This window comes from Hipposideros armiger, unplaced genomic scaffold, assembly GCF_001890085.2.
Source record: "Hipposideros armiger isolate ML-2016 unplaced genomic scaffold, ASM189008v1 scaffold_254, whole genome shotgun sequence".
NCBI classification, from domain to species: domain Eukaryota; kingdom Metazoa; phylum Chordata; class Mammalia; order Chiroptera; family Hipposideridae; genus Hipposideros; species Hipposideros armiger.
The window spans coordinates 1,048,924-1,072,739 of NW_017731604.1; the positions used below are offsets into that span (position 1 = coordinate 1,048,924).

The following is a 23,816-nucleotide window of genomic DNA, read 5'->3' on the forward strand; positions in this document are numbered from 1 at the left end:
AATGATGGTGCCAACTTGGGCCAGTGAAGCAACGTCCTCCACAACTAGATTGAAGAACAAAACGACAGCAACTTGTCTGTTCCCAATTCCCCAGCACTGTTCCCATCCCCACAATTCCCCAATAAAAATCTTAAAAAAAAAATCTATTAGAAAAATAAACCAATTTAGTAAAGTTGCAGGATAAAAAAAATAGACATAGAAAAATCAGTTTTGTTTCTATACACTAACAACAAAATATCTAGAAAGGAAATTAGAAAAACAGCCCCATTTAAAACAGTACCAAAAAGAATAAAATAATTAGGAATAAACTTTCTGAGGTGAAAGACTTATATGCCAAAAACTACGAAACATTGAAAATAGAAATTAACCAAGACATAAACAAATGGAAAGATATCCATGTTCATGGGTAAAAAGACTTAATGTTGTTAAAATGTCCATACTACCCAAAGTAATCTACATATTTAATGCAACGCTTATTGAATATACAATGGAATTATTTACCGAAATAGAAAAAACAATTCTATAATTTATATGGAATCACAAAAGATCACAAAGAGCAATGTATACCATCACAAAAAGAAAATAATAATTCTCTAGTAACTGAGCTCAAAGGCATAAAATGTTGTGATCTAGCTGATAAAGAATTAAAAATTACTGTTTTGAAGAAACTCGATGAGCTACAAGAAAACTCAGAAAGACAATTCAATGAAATCTTGAAAAAAATACTTGATCAAAATGAGATTTCTACCAAAGAGACAGAAATCATAAATAAAGTAAAATAAAATAAAACAATTTCTGGAGGTGAACAATACAATGAATGAAATTAAAAATGTAATAGAGATCATCTGAAGTAGGGTAAATGGAAGATAGACTACGTGATTTGGGTGTGCTATGTGCTATTGAGCTGTCTCTGACTTCTGGGGACCCTATAAATGAGTGATGTCCACAATGTCCAGTCCTAAACTTTGAAATAACCTAGTTAAAGGTGAACAATGAAAGAAAAATGAAAAAGAGCAAAGACAATGCTATATGGGATTCCAATAAAAGAACAAAAATTAATAAAAATCAGGAATCCTAAGGAGAAGAGGGGGAGAAGGGAGATGAAAATTTAATTAAAGCAGTAATAGCTGAGAGCTTCCTGACTCTGGGAAAAGAATTGGGCTTCCAAATACATGAAGCTAAAGGATACACCTATTATTTCAATACAAAAGACACATTATAATGAACCTGAAGAATGAAAGTTAAAGAAAGAATTCTAGAAGTAGTCAATAAAAAAAGATAATTTACAAAGGAATCCCCATTAGTTTATCAGTGGATTTCAAAGCAGAAACTTTCAGGCCAGATCACAGTGGAATATCATATTCACAGAGTTGAACGATGAAAATTGCCAGCCAATAATACTCTATCCAGCAAAGTTATCTTTCAGATATGAAGTGTAAATAAAGGCTTTCATAGACAAACAAAAGCTGAAAGAGTTCATCACTAGAACTAGACCTGCCTTGGAACAAATGTTGAAAGGATTTGTTCAAGGTAAAGTGAAAAAATACTAATTAGTGACATGAAAATATACAAAAGTATACCACACACTGGTAGAGGTAAACATACAGTCAAAACCATAAAACTCTAAATGTGTAATAGGATTGTATGTTTATCACTCAACTATAGTATAGAGGTCAAAGGAAAAGAGTATTAAAAATAATTATAGACATTTTAATGTGTTGATAAACCACAATATAAAAAGAGATAAATAAGCACATCAAAATATAAAAAGGTGGGAGTAAAAGGGTAAAATGTTTGTACATGGTTTAAGTTAAGTTGTGACCAGCTTAAAATGGATTGTTTTATCTATGAGATGGCTTCTGTAAGCCTCATGGTAACTAAAAAGCAAAAAATTAGAGCAGATGCACTAAATATAAACATATGGAAAACAGAGTATACTACTATGGAAAATCACCAATTTACAAAGGCAGACATAAACAGAGAGAAGAAGAAACAATGCAAATACAAACAACCAGAAAACAATTAACACCATGGAATTAGTAAGTCCTCACATATCAATAATAACTCTAAATGTACGTGAATTGAATTAACCAATGAAAAGGTAGAGACTGGATGGATGGATTTTTAAAAAAAGACCAACCATATGCTGACAAGAAGAGACTCCCTTTAGCTTCAGTGATGCACACAGGCTCAAAGTGAAGAGGTAAAAAAAGATATCCCATGCAAGGGGAAACCAGAAGAAAGCAGAGGCAGCTGTACTTACATCTGAAAAAAATAATACACTTTAAGGACGGCCGGTTAGCTCAGGTGGCTAGAGAGCAGGCTCATAGCACCAGGGTTGCTGGTTCAATTCCCACATGGGCCAAGGAGCTGTGCCCTCCACAACTAGATTGAAATAGCTACTTGACTTGGAGCAGATGGGTCCTGGAAAAGCACACTGTTCCCCAATAAAATTTCTTAAAAAAAATACACTTTAAGACAAAAACAGTAACAAGAGATAAAGTCATTATATAATGATAAATGGGTCAATTCATTACTAAGATATAACAATTGTAAATATATATGCACTCAACATTGGAACACCTAAATATATTAAGCAAATATTACCAGATCTAAAGGAAAAAGTAGAAAACAATGCAAAATAGTAGGGGACTGCAATAGTCCACTGTCATCAATGAATAGATCATCCAGACAGAAAATCAATAAGGAAACAATAGACTTGAACTATACATTAGACCAAATAGACTTAACAAATATTTCTAGAACACTGCATCCAACAGAAGCAGAATACATGTTCTTAACTGCACACAAAGCATTATCTAGGATACCCATATGATAGGACCAAAACAAGTCTCAGAAAATTTAAGATTCAAATCATAGCAAGTATCTTTTCTGACCACAATGGTATGAAACTAGAAATCAACAACAAGAGAAAAGCTTGAAAATCTACAAATATGTGTAAATTAAACAACACACATCTGCGCAACCAATGAGTCAAAGAAGAAATCAAAAGTAAAAAAAAAACAACTCAAAACAAATTAAAATGGAAACACAATACACCAAACTTATGTGATGCTATAAAAACAGTTTTGAGTGGTAAGGTTATAGTGATAAATGCCTGCATTAAGAAAATAGAAATATCCCAAATATACAACCTCATTTTATACTTTAAGTAACTAGGGGGGGAAAAGAAGAAACTAGGCCCAAAGCAGAAGGAAATGAGAAAGATCAGAGCAGAAATAAATGAAACAAAACCCAGAAAAACAATAGAAAAAAATTAATGAAACTAAGAGCTCGGTTTTTTTTTAAGATTTTATTAGGGGGTTGGGGTAGGGGAACAACACTGAGGAATTGGGGAAGGGGAACAGACAAGTTGCTGTCCTTTTGTTCTTCAGTCTAGTTGTGGAGGATGTTGCTTTTACTGGCCCAGGCTGGCACCATCATTGCACTCTTCCCGGGTGAAGCAGATCAGTCGCCAGCCTCTGGACGGCCGCTCACGGCGCCTCTTGGCTGCTCACACCAGCTGCCGGCCGCTCACGCTGGCTGCTGGCCACTCACAGTAGCTTACGGCAGCCCACTGCAGCAGGGGCTGCAGCCTACGCCATCCCCAGCGACACAAGGCAGCCCAGCTCCAGGTTGAGCTGTTGTTCAGCATCTTAGCTGTAGAGGGCAGTGTCACTGGCCCTCATATGTGGGATCCAAATCCGGGGCCCTCAAGCCAGTTCTTAACCAACACGCCACTTGACCGGCCCAGAGCTTGTTTTTCAAAAAGAAAATTGACAAACCTTTAGGTAGGCTAACTAAGAAAAACAGATGGAAGACTCAAATAAATAAAATCAGAAATCAAAGAGAAGACATTACAACTGATAACACAAAAATAAATAGGATTATACTATGAACAATACATGCCAACAAATTGGATAGCATAGAAGAAATGGATAAATTCCTAGAAACATATACCCTACCAAGATTAAATCAGGAAGAAATAGAAAGTGAACAAATCAATAATGAGGAAGGAGACTGAATCAGTAATCAAAAACCTCTCAATATTAAAAAAACAGAGGAACAGATTGCTTCACTGGTGAATTCTACTAAACATTAATACCAATTAATAGAATTCATACTAATCCTTTTCAAACTCTTCCAAAAAACAGAAGAGGAGGGGACACTTACAAATTCATTTTATAACGCCAGCATTACCAAGGACAGATTAAGACTCTAGAAGAATATAAAACTATAGACCAATAGCCTTGATGAATATAAACATAAAAATTCTCAACAAAATATTAGCAAACTGACCTTAACAACACATTAAAAGGATTATACATCACGACTAAACTGAAAGCTTTTACTCTAAGATCAGAAAAAAGGCAAAGATGCTCACTCTCACCACTTCTATTCAACACAGTACTGAAAGGTTATTGTTAGCTGGAGCAATTAGGAAAGTAAAGGAAATGAAAAAAGTCATCAAAATCAGAACAGAAGTATAACTACCTGTTTACAGATATGTAGAAAACCCTAAAGATACCACACACACACACACACACACACACACACACACACACACACACACACCTGTTAGAACTAATAAATGAATTCACTACAGTTCAGGATACAAAATTAACATATAAAAATCAGTTGTATTTCTATACACGAACAATGAACAATTGAATAGAAAACTAAGAACACAATCAAGGGCTGGCCGAGTGGTGTGTTGGTTAAGAGTTGGCTTGGGATGCCAGCTCTGAGCAGCAGGACCCAGGTTTGGATCCCACATGTGGGTGGGCCAGTGAATCTGCGCCCTCTACAGCTAAGATGGTGAACAACAGCTTGACCTGGAGCTGGGCTGCCATGAGTCGCCGGTGATGGCGTAGGCTGCAATAGGGCTGGCTGGCAGCGGGCGTGAGCTTTCGTGAGCTGCCATGAGCCGCCATGGTCCGCCATGAGCGGCCGTCCAATGGCTGGCGAGCGACTGCCTCACCCTAGAAGAGCACAATGATAATACCAACAGGGGCCAGTGAAGCGACACCCTCCACAACTAGACTGAAGAACAAAAGGACAGCAACTTGTCTGTTACCCTTCCCTGATTCCCCAACGCTGTTCCCCTCCCCCAATTCCCCAATAAAATCTTTTAAAAACAATAAGAAAAAAAGAACACAATCAAAATATCAATAGCATTAAAAAATAAAATAGGAATAAACTTAATCAAGGAGGCTACAGACTTGTATACTGAAAACTACAAAACATTGCTGGAAGAAATTTAAGATGACACAAATAATTGGAAAGACATCTCATGTTCATGGATTGGAAGACTTAATATTGTTAAAATGTCTATACTACCCAAAGCAATCTACAGATTTGATGCAATCCTTATTAAAATCCCAATGGCATTTTTACAGAAAGAAAAAACATCCTAAAATTCAAATGGAGCCACAAAGGACCCAAAATAACCACAATTAAAAAAAAAGTTGAGCAAAAAGAACAATATACAGGCCTCACACTTCCTGCTTTCAAAACACGAAGTTTTGAAAAGCAACAGTAATTAAAACAGTATGGTACTAGCATAAAGACAGACATATAGACCTATGGAACAGAATAGACAGTCCAGAAATAAACCCATCCATACACGGTCAACTGATCTTAGAAAGGGTGCCCAAAATACACAATGTGCAAAGGACAGGCTCTTCAATAAGTGATGTTGGATAACTGGATACTCAATTACAAAATAATCAATTTGGAGCCTTATTTTACACTATAAACAAAAATCACCTCAAAATTGATTAAATATTTACATGTAAGACCTGAAACCATAAAACTCCTACAAGATAACATAGAACAAATAGCTTCATAACATTGGTCTTCACAATGATTTCTTGGATATGACACCAAAAGTACAGGCAACAAAATAAAAAATAGTTAAATGGGAATATATCAAGCTAAAAAGCATCTGCACAGCAAAATAGATAATCAACAGAGTGAAAGGCAACCTATGAAATGAGAGAAAATATTTGCAAACCATGTTTCTGATAAGGGATTAATATCCAAAATATATAAGGAATTCCTATAACTCAATATTGCAAAAAAATAATAACTAAAAAAACAAGGAAATGTCTTGAATAAACAGTTTTCCAAAGAGGACATGCAGATGGACAACAAGGATATGAAAAGATGTTCAACATCATTAATTATCAGGAAAATGCAAACCAAAATCACAAGGAGCTATTGCCTCACACCTGTTAGGATGGCCATTATAAAAACAAAAACAAAACAAAACAAAGACAGAAAATAAGAAGTGTTGAGGAAAATATTCAGAAAGTAGAACCATTGCGCCATGTTTGGTGAGTGTAAAATGGTGCAGCTGCTATGGAAAACAGTATGGAGGATCCTCAAAAAAATCTTTAAACTACCATTTTTAAAAAACATACCAACTCCAATTCTGGGTGTTTATCCAAAGGAAATCGTATTATATGCTACAACACAGATAAACCTTGAGGACATTATGACAAGTGAAATAAGCCAGTCACAGAAGGGTAGATACTGCATGATTCCACTTATACGAGGTCTGACAATTAAGTTCGCGAACTCATCCTAGAAAAAGTGCTACATACCTCATTGCTGAATATCACTACTGTCACCTTCGACATACTCCACTTGGGAAGCTATGCTCTGACGCCAGCGCCTAGTCCACCCTTCAGAGCAATTTTGGAACTCTTCTTCTGGAATGGCCATCAGAGCTCTCGTCACATTACCCTTGATGTCCTGAATGTCATAAAAATGTCTTCCTTTTAATATTTCCTTTATCTTCAGGTAAAGAAAGAAGTCATTGGGGGCCAGATCAGGTGAGTAGGGAGGGTGTCCCAATACAGTTATTTGTTTTCCGGCTAAAAACTCCCTCACAGACAGTGCTGTGTGAGCTGGTGCATTGTCATGATGCCAGACCCATGAATTGTTGGCGAAAAGCTCATCTCATTTTCATCTAACTTCTTCATGCAGCCTTTTGCACTTCCAAATAGTCAACTTGGTTAACTGTTTGTCCAGTTGGTACAAATTCGTAGTGAATAATCCCTCTGATATCAAAAAAGGTTAGCAACATCGTTTTGACTCTTGATTTGGACTGATGGGACTTTTTGGTGGTGGAGAATTGGCTGACTTCCATTGTGCACTTTGACGCTTTGTTTCAAGTCGTATTGGTACACCCATATTTCATCACCAGTGATAACACGGCCCAAAACATCATCTTGCCTCTTCAAAAGGCCTTGGCAAACTTTGACTCTCCTTTGCTTTTGGTCATTGGTGAGCTCCTTTGGAAACATTTTTTGCACACACCTTTCTCATGCCTAAATTTTCAGTTAAGATTTTCCTGTTTCTCTATTAAAGTTTACTTGATCTGCTTCTATGCTTCTCACAGTCAGCCAATGATTTTGGCACATAATTTGATGAATTTTTGCAATGTTTTCATCAGTTCTGCTGGTTACTGGCCGCCCTGGCCTCTCTTCATCAGCGATGCATTCTCTCTCCTCAGAAAAACGTGTAGGGCTGGCCGAGTGGCGCGTTGGTTAGGAGTTGGCTTGGGACACCAGCTCTGAGCAGCAGGGCTCTGGTTCGGATCTCACATGAGGGCCAGTGACACTGCCCTTTACAGCTAAGATGGTGAACAACAGTTAGACCTGGAGCTGGGCTGCCGTGAGTCGCCAGTGACGGCGTAGGATGCAGCCCCTGCTTGTAGTGGGCTTCCATAAGCTACCGTGAGTGGCCAGCAGCCAGCGTGAGCTTTCATGAGTTGCCGTGAGTGGCCGTCCAATGGCCGGTGAGCAACTGCCTCACCCGGGAAGAGCGCAATGATAATACCAACATGGGCCAGTGAAGCCACGTCCTTCACTAGACTGAAGAACAAAAGGACAGCAACTTGTCTGTTCCCCTTCCCCAATTCCCCAGCACTACTCCCCTCCCACAATGCCCCAATAAAATCTTTAAAAAGAACAACGTTTAATCCATTTGTACACTGCCATTTTCTTCATGGCATTATGCCCATAAACTTGGACTAACATGTCCTTGATTTCACTTCCACTCTTGCCAACTTTAACAAGAAATGTAATGTTTGTTCGTTGCTCTAATTCAAGCTCAGACATTCTTGCGACGGCACACAAAAACATGCAACAATAATGAATGCCACTCAGCAAGACACCACCACACGTCCACATGAACACAGCTGTAAGACACGGATATACCAAGGATATGAAACCTTACTGAGCTGTTTCTACAGTGTTGCCAATGTAGCCGCAAAGGGTGGCAAGTTCACAAGCTTAATTGTCAGACTTCGTATGAGGTATTTAAAGTAGTCAGACCCATAGAAGCAGAAAGTAGAATGGTGGCTGCCAAGGTCGGGGGAAAGGGGAATGGGGAGTTACTGTTAAATGGGAACAGAGTTTCAGTCATGCAAGATGAAAAAATTCTAGAGATGTGCTGTACTACAACACTTTAATGAACACTTAAAATTTTGTTAAGCAGGTAAATCTAATGTTATGTCTTTTTTACCACAGTAAAAAAAATGGAAGATGTAACCCTAATACATCAATAATTGTTTTAATAAATAAAGTCTAAATGCACCAATTAAAAGACAGAGACTAGCAGTGTGGATTAAGCAAACATGGTTCAGTATATGCTGTCTACAAGAAATTCACTTCAAACATAAAGACATGTAGGTTGAAAGTAAAAGGATGGGAAAAGATATAACATTAAAACATGATTTTTTTAAAAAAGCACTTTCACATAAAGTAGACTTCAGAGCAAAGAAAATGACTAGGTATAAAGAGGAACATTATACAACACTCATAAGATAATGTAGAGAACAGATTCGAGACCAGGGTTTAGGAAAGGGGGCAAAGAAAGTGAGTGTGGCTTTATATAGGGTTAGAATGAGAGTGCCTTGTGATCTTACAGTTAAATATCTTGATATGATTACATGAAGCTACACCCAAAAATACACAAACAAGTGCTTAGTGGGGAAACCTGAATAAGAGCAATGTCAGTTCTCTGGACTTTGATATTGTAGTATAGCAATGCACCATAATATTGGGGGAGGCCAGGTGAAGGGTACACAAGATCTCCCCGTACATTTATTACAACTTGCTATGAATCTGAAGTTTCAATAATTAACACATAGTATATACATATATGTCTTCAGATCTGTCTATCTATCTATCTAATCTGTCTCTCTATCTTCAAAATCTGACTCCTTTTCACTTCCCCCACTACTACCACCCTCTCCAACCATTTTCTCTCACCTGAATTACTGTAACATCATCTCAACTGATGTCCCCGCTTCGTTCCCTCTTAAAGTTTACTCTGCACACAGTAGCTAGAATAGTCTCTTTGCATATAAATCAAATCAAGTCCCTATTCTCCCAACCTCCCAATGCCTTTTTATCACATAGAATACAATCCAAAACTCCTATTTTGTCCTAAGAAGCCTACATGATTTGGCCTCTAAATAGGTCTCTGGCACTTTCTACCTGTCTCCCTCACTCTCTCCATTCTAGTTACACTGGCTTCCTTGCCATTCTTTGAATGTGCCAAGCAGGTTCCCACCTTAGGATCTTTGCACATTCTCTCAGCCTGAAATGCTCTTTCTCTAGATATTCACATGTCGTGCTCTCTGCTCAATGTTTCCTCATTACCTTCCCTGGCCAGTATTATCTAAAAGAGAACCACTTGTTTTCTTTATCCCCTTATCTTGGGTTATCAGCCTCATAGCTCTTATCACTCTCTGGCAATCTATATTAATTGTTGATTCACTGTCTGTATCATACAGACACACTGTCTGTATCATCCTCTGAAATGCCAACTCTATGAGTGCAGGAACTTTGCTCTGTTCACCACTGTATCCCCTGGGCCTAAAGCAGGGCTGGGCACATACCACTCAATAAATAAATGAATGAATGCATAGATCAAAAGGGGAAACACAGATAAAGTTTATAATCTAGGTTGCCCAGTAGCCAAAATGTTATATTTATATCACTGCTCCTTTAAGCCTAGCAACATTAAATCATATAATCCAATTATTTGTCTGCTCTTCAAATTTACCCTCTGTTATTTCTTTTTAAAAGTTACCTTTGGGTACAGGCGAATGGCTCAGTTGGTTAAGAGCCAAGCTCTGAGCAACAGGATTGCTGGTTCGATTCCCACATGGGCCAGTGAGCTGTGCCAGAGCTGAGCTGAGCTGCCAATAGGTGGCAGGATGGCTGAGCTGGTGAGACCACATGCTCCTAACAAGGTTGCCAGTTAGACTCCCAAATGGGATGGTGGGCTGCACCCTCCCCCGCCCCCGCAACTAAGATTGAACACGGAATCTTGAGCTGAGAGGCAGCAAGCTGCCGACAGGCGGCTGGATGGCGACTGGACTTGGAGCTGAGCTAGCTGCACCCTCCACAACTAAGACTGAAGTACAACTTGGTTGTTCCCCTTCCCCAATTCCCCAACACTGTTTCCCTCCCCCCCAATATCCCAATAAAACCTTTTTTAAAAGAAGTTACCTTTGAAAAAAATGGATGTTATCCACGGAATTCTGATGTTTTCTGCTGCATTATAATGATACAGGACAGTGATTTTGCTTTTCCTCAATATTTACTTAGACAATAATATTCATCAAAATTATATTTTATAGGTCTCTTTTAAAGTGTGTTAACATTTTATTAGATACTCTGGTTACTTGGCTGCTAGCATTTAGGAAAAACTAGAAACCACAAGGTTAGGATTCTAGTTATAGTTTTTCATGTGACCTTCAATAATTTCTTTTACTCATCTCTGGGCCTTGGATTTATTCTCTAATATGAAGAGACTACATAATGAATACAGCCATTTGCGACAACGTGGATGAATCTTGAGATTATCATGCTACGTGGAAGAAGTCAAGAACCATATGACTTCACTCATATGTGAGATATAAAACTGAAAGCAACAGGGCCGGCCGAGTGGCACGATGGTTAAGAACTGGCTTGGGACGCCAGAGGGTTCCGGTTCGGATCCCACATATGAGGGCCAGTGACACTGCCCTCCACAGCTAAGATGCTGAACAACAGCTAAACCTGGAGCTGGGCTGCCTTGAGTCGCCGGCAACGGTGTAGGCTGCAGCCCCTGTGGCAGTGGGTTGCCATGGGCTACCGTATGTAGCCAGCAGCCAGCGTGAGCGGCCAGCAGCTGCAGTGAGCAGCCATCCAGAAGACCGGGAAGAGCGCAATGATGGTGCCAACTTAGGCCAGTGAAGCAACGTCCTCCACAAATAGACTGAAGAACAAAACAACAGCAACTTGTCTGTTCCTCTTCCCCCAATTCCCCAGTGCTGTTCCCATCCCCCCAATTCCCCAATAAAAATCTTTAAAACAAAACAAAACTGAAAGCAACAAAGGAACAAGACAAAGAAACAAAAACTCATAGATGCAGACAATAGTTTTGTGATTATCAGAGGGTAAGGGGGGAGAGGGGTAGTAAAAGATAATTTGGTGTAGAATTAACCCCTGGTCATTTGCAGAATGTAAAATAATTTACGAGACTCTACAAAAATATCCAGAGAAAAGATTGATTGAAAGTTAAAAGGGACAGAGAGAGTTCTGTTTTTAAATGGCATAAGTTTTGCCAGGGCAGTTTGAGAGGGAGAGCTGCAGAGACAGAGGGGTAAGAGAGAGATACTGGCAGGAGTTGTGCCAGGGCAGAGTCCAATGGGGGACAACTGCACCGATGAGAAGGAGTGCTCGGGATTTATATTTTTCTAACAGGATGTAAGGTGCTTGTCAGCTTGCAGGGGAGCTGCCGTTACAATTGTCTTCTCCTGGAAACTGTCCTGTTCCCATCTATGATGGATGTCAGCTTGCATGGGGTTGCTATTGTGATTGGGAGCTGTTTTGTTCCCATCTATGATGGGTGATTGTTAGTGTGCAGGGGATTGCCATTGCGATTGGAAACTGTTCTGTTCTTACCTATGATGATGTAAGGTGCTTGTCAGCTTGTAGGTGTAGTGCTAGCCAGGGGAGTTAGAGCCAAGCGGTTAATGTTTAAGCTTGTTCCTGTTAGCCCACAAGCTCGCTCCTGTTAACTCTTGGCCTGTCCCATTCTGCCAGTTCACAAGCCCCTCCTCTTAACTCTTTACTTATCTCATCAGAAGAGTGTATAAGGGGTCAAATATATGATGATGGAAGGAGAACTGACTCTGGGTGGTGAACACACAGTGTGATATATAGAGATGTATTATAGAATTGTATACTTGAAACCTATGTAATTTTACTAACCAATGTGACCTCAATAAATTTGATAAATAAATTAAAATGTTGTTGTTTTCATTTAGCTTGAAGTAGATCTTTATTATTTGTAACCAAAAATCCTTAATCAAGACAAACACAGGGCCGGCCGAGTGACTCAGTTGGTTAAGAGATTGCTCAAGAGTGCAAGCTCTGAGCAACAGGGTTGCTGGTTCGATTCCCAGCCCGAGCTGAGCTGCCACTATTGGCAGGATGGCTCAGCTAAAATAAAAAACCACACACACACACACACACACACACACACACACAAATAGGTCAGTGATCAACAAACAAAATTATGCACAACTTAAAGCTCTAGACATCTTATGCAAAGCATCCTTGCCCCAGTTTCATTACATACTTAAATTAATCCTTAGTTAATTAGAAAATTCATTAACCATGATATTTTTTTCAATAGCCTTTATTTAACTGAGTCTCTGGGATTACCTAGATTAGAACCATTCATATTCAAATGTAAATACAAAAATTCCCCTACAAAATCAAATAATTAAAAACTTTTTTCTATGCTTCTGCCCCCTCCTATTAGCTCAGGCTACTAAGAATTAAATAGATTTCATGAATTCCTATTCTGCATTGGATGTTTAGCTATAAGAAAAGTGTTACATGAATACTGAGTCTCTATTCCTCTCAGCCATAAAGGGGTGGGAAATGGAGAGTTCTAATTAGTTTTAAAAAATTCCAGAGGGCTAAATTTTTATTCTCGTTGATCCAATGACCTCTGCTCTTACTCCTAAACTCTAAGATCTATAAGTGAAGAGCAATGAGTTCCATAGTAGAGGCAATTATCATTACTGTAGAAGGTATGAAGCAGAGAACTAGCTTTTGTCCCCTCCCAAGAGTATCAATAGTAAATAATAAGCTTCTAGCAACCCTAGTATTAGGTGTAGTTGTGTTCTGTCCTGGTTAACTTTGACATTCATTTCAGCTTCTTGTTAGAAGAATTTCATTCCATAATTCCAGAAGTGCTGGGTTTTAGAGCTTACTGCATCATAACATAAATATAACAAATTTGTATCAGTATGCATGCATGCATTACATGATTATTAATTCACAACTGGAGAAGAATGATGTCCTGAAGTTTTACTACTTTCAGAGCTGTTACAACACCATTAACATACCGTTTTTCCCTGAAAATAAGACCTAACTGGAAAATAAGCCCTAGCATGGTTTTTCAGGATGCTCATAATATAAGCCCTACCCAAAAACTAAGCCCCAGTTAAGATTGTCAGCCAGACATGACTGTTTGAATAGATGTAAATTTTTGTACATGAATAAATGAATAAATGTAGATTGTTGGAGCAAAAATTAATATAAGACCTGGTCTTATTATCGGGGAAACACGGTATTAAGACTACTGGCTGCGGGCCGGCCGAGTGGCGCAGTGGTTAAGAGCTGGCTTGGGACGCCAGAGGGCCCTGGTTCGGATCCCACATATGAGGGCCAGTGACACTGCCCTCTACAAAAAAAAAAAGAGTACTGGCTGCAACTTTTAATGCACACTTTAGTTTCCTACGCTGATGAATTGATAAGAATTTGTAAGTGCACAGAATTTACATGCAAATAACATTGCTATGGTAGTTTTTAAAACATCAGAAAGCAGTACACCATAACTATTGCCCCAATTTTGCTTAAATGATTAACTGATGTCCAAATCTCTTTTCTTGTAAGCAGCCCAATGCAATTAATATCCTAATTCTCAGATACTCAATAGAGCACTTAGAAGACATTATTAAGTACATAAACCTAAATGTTCCTAGCTTCATCCCTCCTAGCACTTATTTGAATTCAGTATCAGTGATTTGATAGCCAGTAAAGAAGCTCTGATATTCTTAACCTCTTCTGGAAGGTAATGTATCACCAGCATGGGGTAGACAGCCTTCTGTAGATATTTTTAGCATAAATACTATATACAGGCTATAACAAATTTTTGTTTAGTGGGGTTTGAATTAAGGGAATTTTACTGTACTATAATTTGAACCCTACTGATTCAGAATTTGTGATAATTCAGACAGGGCTGAAATTAAATTGACTTTAGTATTACTTACAAAGGGCTTGTTAAGCAAATTAATAGTGTAAACAAGATAACAGAGAAACAAGTTAAGGATCTGTATACACATTTAGAAATTAAACTCAGCAAGAACAGTTAGCTATATTAATATATGATATAGTCCCAGCCTGGCAAAGGGCAAGGAACAACTAATAAGTAACAAAACTGGCTTAAGTTGACCTGTGGAATCAAACCTATTACTTATGTCTCACCTCACATGTCAGCTAGTTTTCAATTTGAAAGATAAATAAAGATAGTTCCAGGTGAATGATAAGAAATGCCACAGAATGTAAAAAGAATACTTTGATTTCCTCAGTTGAAAGATGCTGTATGAAGTACAGCAATAAGACAGAACACAGAAAAAATAGAGAAGACATACCTTTATTATTCTAAAATTAAAAAATAAGTATAAATACATAAAGTTTAGATGGTAAAAAGTAATGAAGAACTCTGAATTGCTCTGAATTAAAGGATCCCTACTTTTATTCCAGAAGTACCCAACTTCTGACTTTTTATTTCCTACAATAAAGAAAATATTTATTTTTGAAGTAAAAATCTAGTGATTCCAAAATTGCCTGAATCAGACCCAGAACTTGGGTTAATCTTCTTCTTGTTGCTACTTCCAGTCTAATAACTCAGTTTCAAATGCAGTTTGTATGATATGGACCCAGCTTTTTAGACTACGACAGAAAATCTTTCTGAATAAATTTTTAAAACTATAAACCTATTTTGTAAAACTCATTTAGAGGCCACAAAAAGCTCAGAAGTGACAGTGAAAACAAACATATATCCACAGTGGTTAGAAAAAGTGGAAATGAGATACAGAAAGTGAACATAATGAGGAGCTATGTAATTCAGGGCTATGAAAGGTTATGGAGATACTAACTGTAGAGTAGTTGTAATGAAGATTCTTAGAAAACATCCATTTTCATTATTAATCATGTCAAAATTCAATTACACATTTTCAGTTAATATTTATTGCATTTTAAAATTTTCTACAAAAAGCTTCTATTTCAGTAACAAAATCTCAGCATCAAATCCCTGAAGTACATTTGTCATTAGGAAAATAAAAATGAATCAGATCACAGGCCAACTTTTGGGTACCAACAGTCTAAAGAAAGTTAATAATTCATAATATAAGATATGATATTAAGAGAATGATAACTATGTATGAAACTGTTCCTCTGAATATTAGTTTACAATTTATGTATAAAGGTTTTGTTTCATTTTCTTTGTAGGTACCAAACTTTAAGGAGGAATTCTACTCTCCACTTTTCTTCCTACATTGAATTGGCTGTGGGTATTTTTCACTTAATGAAAAAAGTTATGTTCCAGGGAAATATGCACCAAAAAGAATTGTTAGATCAAAGCCATTTTTCCCATAAGCTTCCATAATAAAATTCAGAGGTGTGATCAGCTGGGACATTTTCACTCCATTGACATGATAAAGATGATACTTAAGAATATAATAACAGGGGCTTCCACTCAAGATAGCAGAGTGCTTGCTGTGCTTGCCTCCTCCCATGACCACATCAAAATTACAACTGAGTTCCAGAGCAACCATCATTGGGAATCGCCTGAAGTCTGGCTTAACAGAAGTCTTATAACTAAGGACATACAGAAGAAGCCATATAGAGACTGGTTGGAGGGGTGGAGATGAGGATCAGGCTGGTTCCACACCCATGTGTGGCGGTTAAAAATCAGGAGGGATATGTCAGTTGCAGGGGTCCCTCCTGAGGAGTGAGGGGTCCCAGCCTCACACCAGGCTCCCCAGCCCATGGTTCCAATGCCAGGGAGAGAAGTCCCAATAAATTCTGGCTATGAAAACCAGAAGACATTGTGGCTGAGACAGAGGGCTGCTGGAATACCAGGCTTTCCTCTTAAAGGGCCTGCACACGGACTTACTCACTGATGGACTCATATGCTCTGAGCTTCAGTGCTGGGGCAGCAGCTCGAAAAGCACCAGGGACATACAGGAAGGAACTGAATTGTCTAGCTTCATGACGAGGAATGGAGGAGCAGCTTTCTCCCAGACACTGGCAGTGCTGGCAGAAGCCATTGTTCTGTTGTTGAGCCCTCCCACCACCCAGTTTGCACTCCCAGGCAGATGCCATGTCTGAGTATCCATCAATCTAACTAAAACCGTTTGCGCCGCCCTAGTGATTCCATGAGACCCCATCCCATCCCACTCAAGCCACATCCAGTGGCTTCTCCATACAAACAGCCTGTCTTGGCTCATGCTGCAGATTTTCCTAAAATTTCTCAAAGGTTCCCAAATCCCAAACAAACAACATCTGGCCTCAGCATGGCCTGTATGTATTGCTAAGCAGCCCTAAGCCCAGCACTAGCAGCAGCTGGCCTCAGTTTGCTGCTTAGCCTCTCCCAGGCACCTACAAGCCCAGCACAGGTGGCAACCATGTTCAGATCACTTTGTAGCTCATACCAAGTGGCCCTGGGAAGGGAATTGGCAGTGGCTGACCTTGGCCTGCATCAGAGCTCCTCCCAAGAGGCTCCAGAACCAACACACCTGGTGGCCACCTTCAGACCACACCAGAGCACAACCCAACCACCTCCACAAACAAGACCCCCAAAGACAAGGCTTGGTAGGCACCAGAGCCCCGCTAAAGTGAATCATGCTCCATAGGGTCAGCTCCTGCACAACAGCTCCGTCACTGTAGTCATGGCCAGTCCTCACAAACAATCATGCTGAGTGGAATCCCTCCCACTGGCATGCCAACAGCAATCAAGATTCAACTACAACTGGAGAGTACTCACAACCCACACAAGGGACACACATGGAACACCTGGCTCAGGTTACCAGGGAGAGTGTGCCACTTGGCCCCACAGGACACCTACTATGTAAGGCCACTCTACCAAGACTGGGAGACATAGCAGCTCTACCTAATACATAGAAACAAAGACAGGAAGGCAGCCAAAATGAGGAGACAAAGAAATATGCCCCAAATGAAAAAACAGAACCAAACTCCAGAAAAGAAACTAAACAAAATGGAGACAAGTAATCTATCAGACTCAGAGTCCAAAACACTGGTTATAAGGATGCTCAGTGATCTCAGGGAGAACTATAACAAAGAGATAGGAAACATGAAAATGGAGATTGAAAACATAAAAAAGAACCAGTCAGAAATGAAGACTACAATAACTGAATTAAAGAAAACATTAGAAGGAATCAATAGTAGATTAGATGAAACAGAAGATCGAATCAGCGATTTGGAAGAGAAGGTAGCAGAAACCACCCAATCAGAACAGTAAAATGAAAAAAAAAATCCAAATAGTGAGGATAGTTTAAGGGGCCTCTGGGACAAAATCAAGTGTACCGACATTCGCATCATAGGAATACAAGAAGCAAAAGAAAGAGAGCTTGAAATGGAGAACCTATTTGATGAAATAAATATGGAAAATTTCCCTAATTTGGAATAGGAAATAGACATACAAGCTCAGGAAGCGCAGAGAGTTATAAACAAGATGAACCCAAATAGGCCCACATCAAGACACATCACAATTAAAATGTCAAAGGTTAAAGACAAATAAAGAATCTTAAAAGTAGCAAGAGAAAAGCAGTTTGTTACCTACAAGTGAGCTCCCATAAGACTGTCAGCTGATTTCTCAACAGAAACTTTGCAGGCCAGAAGGGATTGGCATGAAATATTGAAAGTGATGAAAAGCAAGACCTACAATCAAGATAACTCTACCCAATTCATTTAGAATTGAAGGACAGATAAAGAGCTTCCCAGACAAGAAAAACCTAAAGGAGTTCATCACCACCAAATCAATATTACAAGGAATCTTAGAGGGACTTCTTTAAGACAATAAATAAATAAATAAATAAATGGCAATAACTACATAGCTATCAACAATTACGTTAAATGAAAATGGAGTAAATGATGCTCCAATAAAAAAAAATAGGGTGGCTGAATGGATAAGAAAACAAGACCTTTACATATGCTGCCTACAAGAGACTCACTTCAGATCGAAAGACACACACAGACTGAAAGTAAAGGGATGGAAAAAGGTATTTCATGAAAATGGAAACAAAAAAAAGAAAAGCTTGAGGAGCAATACTTATATCAGACAAAATAGACATTAAAACAAAGGCTAAAACAAGACACAAAGAAGGACCCAGTAATTCCACTTTTGGGTATTTATCCCAAGAAACCCAAAACACTAATTCAAAAAGATATATACACCCATATATTCATTGCAGCATTATTTACAATAGCTAAGATATGAAAGCAACCTAAGTGTCCATCAAAAGATGAATGGACAAAGAAGCAGTACACATATACAATGGAATATTACTCAGCCATAGAAAAGAATGAAATCTTGCCATCTGCAACAACATAGGTGGACCTAGAAGGTATTATGTTAAGTGAAATAAGTCAGACAGAGAAAGACAAATATCATATGATTTTACGTATATGTGGAATCTAAAGAACAAAATAAACAAAAAAAAACAAAAACAAAAATAAACTCATAGATACGGAGAACATTTTGATGGTTGCCAGATGGGAAGGGTGTTGAGGGGGTGGGCAAAAAAAGGGGAAGGGATTAAGGAGTACAATTTGATAGTTACAAAACAAGCATGGGGATAGTTACAAAATCGCATAGGGAATACAGTCAACAACATTGTAATAACTATGTATGGTGTCAAATGGGCACTAGATTTATCGGGGTGATCATTTCATAAGTTATATAAATCACTATGTTGTACACCTGAAACTAATATAATATTGTATGCCAACTGTAATTGAGAAATAAAAAATTATTTAAAAATGAATACAATAATACTTTTTAAATGACATATTTAAAGAAAATTATAACTTATGGATACATCATTGGTACTTAGTGTAATGCTGCTCTACCTCCCAATTCAGCAATATGGTAAAAGTATTTAGTTATCTATTATATAGTAACACGAACTGGCAATTCCATACCCTATTTCTCATGTTGCCACCACTGAGATTTAGCAATTTACCTAAGATGTGTACCTGCCTTAAACCACCATAGTACTTAGAAAATAAAATAAGGTAATCTTATTTTCTCAGCAGTTTGCCCATTATTTGAATTCATCAATTCTCTTTCCAAAGATTTTCCCTTTTGATACCTGCATAAACAGCTAGGAACAGAAATGTGCAATACTTGCTTAGCAAAGGAGTCTAACCCCAATGCCTTTTGAATATATTTTGCTTTCTCTTAACTGGTTAATTTCCAATAATGTTCAAATATTCATTGACTATCTGTGTGGACCATTCTGTTCTCTAACTTGTTTATTTAAATAATAGGTGATGCCCTAAGTAGAGGATGCTCAAAGCAAAAATTATATTTGCTAAAACTATCTTCTGTGAATTAAAGTGTATTAGTAATAACTGTAGTCAGAGAAGACTATTGCTGGCAGCAAAATATTCCAAATGAAAAGTATACGATGGTGTATAGAAGAAGCCTCATAATATTTCAAGTTTGGTATATTTTTCCTTAGAGTAAACCTGTGTATTAACTTAAGATTTCTTCGTATTTGTCACTCTAATATGTGAATTTCTGTTGGGGGGTGCATACCTCTCTTTTGATGTAATAATTGTAGTATATTTTCTTATTGTTATTTTTCTATATACAAACATTAACTTGCAATAGTTGACTAAAACTCACAAAACTATTCGTCATATAACTAATTATCAACACTGACTGCAAAAAGTTGTTAGAAAAGCACGAAAGTAAGTTTTGCTGGTTTGTAATTGCTTAAACGCTGATGTTAGTTGCCAAATATTAACACACGCATTATTAATAACATTATATTAGAACTTTGACAGACATCAATTTGCAGGACTCTGACATACCCCCCTTTGTTTTCAGAAAATAACAGAAATAGTAGTACTAATTAGCAGTATTAAAACTAAGTTATATACTTTAATGGACAAAAATTCATGTTGCTTTTATAATATCCCTAATTTACTTTTTCAAGAACTAGTCTTTAGAGCATATTAATAATCTAAAGGTGTACTAATCAGATCAGTTTTAAACAAAACACTTAGATTATAACTCTCTCATGATACAGTGATAAAAGGTTATTAAAATATGTGAACTTAAAAGTCTATATCTGCTTAGAAAACATTCTCACTTGCCTCAGGAAATAGGATGACCATTTTAAATTTGACTTCTATAATAGGTATATTTGAAAATTTATTTATATTTAATTTATTAATTTAGTATTTATTATTAAAAAAACTATGCCCACACAAAGGAGTTAATTGCCACTGACAGAATCCTCCCTCTTTAAGTTTATCAAGGGGGGTAATATTCACAAAGATTAGAAAATCAAGTGTCTTAGTTCATGCCATGCTGAACTCCCCCCTTCCAACAAAGTCTATACTTGTATCAAAAAACGAATCAAGTTTAATTTTCTCTATAAAGCCTTCTCAGACAAACACCAATCTTCAAAGATCTCCCTTTACTGTTAATTATTGTGGCTCTTATTCTGTACTACTCTATGTTCCAATTGTTGACCATGATTTCTCATACACGCATTTTCTTTCTCCAATGGGCAAGCAATTTAATTCCTGGGACCTGTCTCTGTTCTACTCTCCACAGTACCTAGTATAGTAATGAGCACTTAGTGAAGATAGAAAATAAAAGCATGTTGAAAGTCAATTAAAAAAAAAAGTTATCCCAGAGTTCACTGTTCAAGTGCTTTGATTGCACTTGCAAAATTAACTATTGCTATTCTCTTATAATATGGTAACAACATTCTAGGTAAATGCTTTTGAGTATGTGGCACCTTTGTAGCCATACTCATTACAATAGAATTCTAAACTGGCTCCAATGACTGCCTGGTTCTAAAAGTATGTGAAAATGAACAGCAAGTACCCACATGGTACATTATTATTTCAAATAATTCAGACTTGAATTTATCAAGAGCTTTTCCAAAACAAAAAATCTTTAACTTTGAAAATCTAGGAACTAGAAGCATGTCAGCTTGCTAATTCACAAAACAATACTTGCTGAGGTCCAAGATTATTTTTCAGTGATACCAGAATTATATCATGTTTGAAACTATACCTCAAACAGCATGAAAACTGCCAAAGCAAAGCATTTCACCCAAAACTATCAGGGAGTTGTCAGTTTTGACTGATTCACTAGATAAAGTTATCTAATCACAAATGACATCTATATCCTTAAAAATCTTTAGCTTAAAACTGTTTGTCCAATACTAAATTTAGCTTTTCCATTATTGCACTTCTTTTCCACTTCTTTCTTTAATAAGAGAAACCTGAAATGGTTTAAAAACCAGTACGAAGGGAAGAGTCAAATAAAAGAAGGAACCCATCTTTCTTTGTGCACAGAAGTACCTTACAACCAAAATTACTAATCTAAATTCAGTTTACTTTTGGAAGGGGTCAACGGTGCACTGTAACTTTTTTCAACCTTTTTCTTTTCATGAAACTTCATTCCTCAAAGATAATATGGCTAATTTCCAAAAAGCGCCTTACAACTTTGAATCTTCATCACCCTGTCTAAAATATGACTTCAGGTCCCTCATGCCAATTTTTTTGAAGCAACTGTTCTCAACTTCAGGCTATCCCAGGGAGAGCAGGTAGATCATAACATATCTTCGTTTTTCTTATGGGCATTTTAGATTTCATCATATTCATTTAAAAAAGGCATGTCATTCTGAATGAAGGAATAGTTACTTCGTAAAACCTGTTTCCCCTGTTATCAATCAGCCACTCTTTGTCTACTTCAAGTTTGATGCCACCTTGGAAGTCAAGTGGTGTGTTTGCTAGTTTGTTTTATTATTATTATCATTATTGAATAGAAGTACTGCCTTCCTAACTCATATGTCAGAAGCCAGGCACAGGGCTTTCAGAAGCACTCGGCACACGAAAACTGAAAAGGGACCACGCCAGCTGCCTGTTCAAGCCTTGAGGCATGGAGCAACAGCAGCTTGAGAATCCACTCTTAAGAAGCCTGTGGTCAGGCTGAGCCTCTAGAGAACAAGAGCGAGGGAAAAGGGGCGAGCTCGGCACCGGGAAAGTCTTTCCCTGAATCAGGGACCAGGCTACATGACTGTACGTAGAATTAGCAGCATTTATGGCATCTATGAAGCAGAGCCAAGCCTTAAGCACCGACCCCGCATTCCTGGACGCCGGGGTTGAGACTGAGAGAGTGGTGGTTTTGAGAAGGAAAACTACCTCAAAGGGGAATAGGGAGCCGCGAGCAGATGTAGGAGAGGCGTCAGAAGCTTCTGCAGGAGAAAGCAGCGCTTCGGTCGCTTCCCGGGGCCCCGGAGGCCGGAAACGTGCCCCAGCACCAGGCGAGTGCGGTGCCACTACTCACCCCTACTCTCCTACGGTCCCCGTCGTCGCCCAGCTCGACTCAGCCCCCTGCAGGGGGAGCCCCTCCCCCGCCCGCCGCCAGGGGTGGGCTCAGCGGGCGAGAGGAGGCGGCGGCGCAGGTGTCCGTGAGCAGGGGCCAGAGACGCGCCCCAGGAGGAGCTAGGTGCAAGGAAAGCAGCCTGGTGCCTTGCGCTCCCTGGCGCCGCCAAATTCACCACCATCGACGTGGAGGGGCGAGGGGAGGCAATGAAGGGGAGGCCCTCGCCCAGAGGCCAGGACCCTCCCGGAGTACTAGGCCGGAGCACCGGCGGGACGGCCGCCCCCGGTCCCCTCAGCGACGCGACCCCCGGGCCTGATTCCCGTCCCTCAGCCCCCGCGGCCACAGAGCAGCGGCAGCTCCCTCTCGGGCCATGGTGGCAGCTGCATCCTTGTGCTCCTCCTCCTCTGGCGCCGCTGCCTACACACACAGCCCCGGCGCTGTTAACAGCCGCGGCGCCCTGACTGCCGTCGCCTAGCAACCGCGCGCATGCGCCCCACCCCCGCCGGCGACCGCCGCCACCGCTGGCGCCGCTGTTGGGGCTCAGTCCTCCACCTAAGAAAGTGCGCGAAAACCCCTTCCCAGGGCATGGACGGAACGTCGTCCAAGTAGAGGTGAGGTGGGGAGAGGGGCGGATGCTCTGCAAATCGGACGAGCCCTGAGGACTTAGATAAGACCCTCTCCTGCCCCTCGACAGGCACTTGAGTGGTGGAGAGTGACAATCCCAACAACCTCCAAACGTAATTTTTAGTCTCTCCTTCTCCACTCCTATCATCCTTCACGTGGGCTTCCAGAGGAATGTTCAAAACAATTTCTCTGATAATGTCACTCATCTGCGTTAACTCCTGCGATTAAGGGACAGCCCCTTAATAGGGCCTAACAGTTCTTGACTACTGCAACAGCATCCTCTCTGGTTCCCCTGCCTTTAGACTTCTCTCCCCGCAGTCTGTTCTCATACTTCTACCAGAGCTATCTTTGTGAAACATAAATCTCCTACTCTCACTTCCCTCTGGTTTAGACAATGGGCTTTTGAGTTAGAGCCAATTTTGAATTTCGGCCCCATCACTGAGTAGCTG

General features: G+C 39.2%; 1 protein-coding gene across 3 annotated transcripts in view; it reads right to left on the minus strand.

Moving 5' to 3' along the window:
- ZC3H12B (zinc finger CCCH-type containing 12B) overlaps positions 1-23,130 on the minus strand; it is a 248,247-nt gene extending 225,117 nt beyond the window's left edge. For all 3 annotated transcript variants that reach the window (XM_019656103.1, XM_019656102.1, XM_019656101.1), the window contains exon 1: positions 22,705-23,130. The gene's annotated coding sequence lies outside the window, so the exon portion shown is untranslated. The remainder of the gene's footprint in view (positions 1-22,704) is intronic.
- Positions 23,131-23,816: the final 686 nt, after the last annotated feature.